Below are 2,500 nucleotides of genomic sequence, written 5' to 3' on the forward strand. Positions count from 1 at the left end.
CGCACATCCCTGGGGGAAAATTTACCTAAGATTTACATACTTGTAGGTCTATGTAAAATTAAAAATACATATATTTATGAGGGAATGATTCAATGACTCGCTCGTTGAGACAGTAACTAGTTTCGACCCTGAATGAACCAGTGTTTTCTATAATGAATAAGCTGAATTATTCGAATGACTAAAGACAATGTTGTAAAGAGTCGCGGATCGGATCGCTAGAGAAACTCAGTCTAACACGGTTTGTGATCCGATCACTAAAACCACACACTGACTGTCAGAAACGCTTGTGAACACATCGAATCTGTATTGTAAATGCTATCCGTCCCGAATCATCACTGAAGCTCAGGCTTCAAACATTGTTTAAGAGTATATATACAGACAAACCTGCATTTATTCAGACACCTTCAACATTTCTATTCACTATAGTTTAGAAAATGGTAATAAAATATGACAAGAACTCAGATTTATGAACTCGTTAGAACTGTTAGACTCTCACACATGAATTATGTTGAATATCTGTCAGCTGTTAAATTTAACTACAAAATTAGATAATACCAGTTTAGCTCAACCAGTTACCAAGCAATGCTTCATGTTGTTCAGTCTGTGGTGTAAAAAGCTGCAGAAAAAACACTTCAGCAAAACATGATCAGGGTATTTTTGGGTGTAATATGTCAGTTTATTTTGCTCTCCACACTTACATAAATGAACTATAGTGTCCTGCACACACTAGTAAAAACATCAACAATTATATCTGGGGTCTGAATATTCTTTTTTGTTTGACTGTAGATCTTGAGAGAGAGAGAGAGAGAGAGAGAGAGAGAGAGAGAGAGAGAGAGAGAGAGAGAGAGAGAGAGAGAGAGCTTCACTATGGCGTTTAGGAGCTTAAATAACCGTAAGGCATTGAGTTTAGCGGCCCTTTACGCCTGATTGCGCTGATTGCTCTGAAATAGGAGACATTATCAGTAATGATTCAGTCTTTCATCTTCAGCGAAAGCATCATAATGTCGCGATCACCGCTTTCGGTGTGTGTGTGTGTGTGTGTGTGTGTGTGTGTGTGTGTGTGTGTGTGTGTGTGTGTGTGTGTGTGTGTGTGTGTGTGTGTGTGTGTGTGTGTGTGTTTCTGTAGGCCTTCACTAACACACAGAAAGCTTCATCTGAACGACACGAATCAAAGCACAACTTTCGCACCACACGAGTTTTAACCCGCTTAATGGGACACACATGTTCCCCAGTGACAGAGATCCTGAATCATTCGCTTTTCGCTTTTCTCCGAGGCTAAACGTTTCCCTCGGACCGTCTTTTGATATCCACGGAACCTTTCAAGTCTTTTGAGTCAGATTTGACAGACTCTGCATGAAAAGGGTTAAGACAACTCTCGCAGAGACACGACAAAGGCTCTTTGTGCCTCCAGACTCCGAATCAAAGCTGGAGTTTGTGAAGTTAAACAAAGCTCTGATAGGACTTACAGTCTCTTTGTGTTGCAGTTCAGCCCTCATTTGTTGCCCTGAGATTTCAATAAAAACTATGGTAATCGCCTTCTCCACGCACATCATTGCCCTAAAGCTCATGCTAATTGTGTTTCCCTACACAAACACAACAAGAACAATCAAGGCCAGTTATTTACTACTCGGTTGCAGCTCGGAGACGTGTCTTGAAGCGGGCAGCGGGAGGGTAATGTGTTTCGTGTGTGTAAATGTGTGTTTATGTTGCTCATTTTTTACCGCGGAAGGATCAAACATTCCGCAGCGCGTGAGAGCGCGAGACTTCAAAGCGCGCGACACTCATTTCATCTAATGGGCTCTAAGTGTCTCCAAGCCTAATTACAGATTTATTCGGTTTAACAGCCGGATGTGAAATTAAGGAAATGCTAAATTACCGTTTGCAATTTATCCGTTTGTTATTATCAGTTACAACCAATTGCTGTTTACGAAAGAGGACAACGAGTTTGTGCAAAGAATAGAGCCTGGATTATTGCATCAGTTTATATATAGGCTATATATGATATATTCGTATTATTTGTGTAGTATGATCGTGTTGTCTGAGCATATCTCCCACCAGCTACTAAACAATAAGAGCCAGTAAATGTCTTAAGAAACATGTTCGTGCGGAATGATCGGCTCTTCGAGAGGTTAAAGTTCTGGCTTTGATCCGCCGCTGCTGGCGCCAAAAAACAACATCCCCGTCCGAGTCTAATAATTAGCCCAGTAAAACACTAATCACCACTGATCGAATGTGTTTAGCCGTTACTGGAGCTGATATGCAGAGTCATCGCACTGTTGATCATCTGTAATGCTGTTACGAATATTATGCGTTCATTCTTTGCACATTCTCTTCAAGGAAATCTCATACAAAAACAGATTTTTTTAAAGAAAATAATGGGTTTCAAAACCGGGAATCGGCTTTTTTTTTTTTTTTTTTTTTTACAAAAAAGGGAAAAAACAGGCTAATCAGCAAAAAGTCAAATAAAAAAATGTGGGCCTAATAGTAGGCTAGCCACAGA

At 40.2% G+C, this 2,500-nt stretch overlaps 1 protein-coding gene across 1 annotated transcript in view; it reads right to left on the reverse strand.

Annotated features, from left to right (window-relative positions):
- Positions 1–2,500, reverse strand: part of LOC143744124 (cytokine-like protein 1) — a 77,265-nt gene that overhangs the window by 54,807 nt on the left and 19,958 nt on the right. The gene's annotated exons all lie outside the window — the stretch shown is intronic.

The sequence above is a fragment of the Siphateles boraxobius genome, unplaced genomic scaffold, assembly GCF_051911475.1.
Source record: "Siphateles boraxobius isolate OS27281-9 unplaced genomic scaffold, OSU_SipBor_1 197, whole genome shotgun sequence".
NCBI classification, from domain to species: Eukaryota; Metazoa; Chordata; class Actinopteri; order Cypriniformes; family Leuciscidae; genus Siphateles; species Siphateles boraxobius.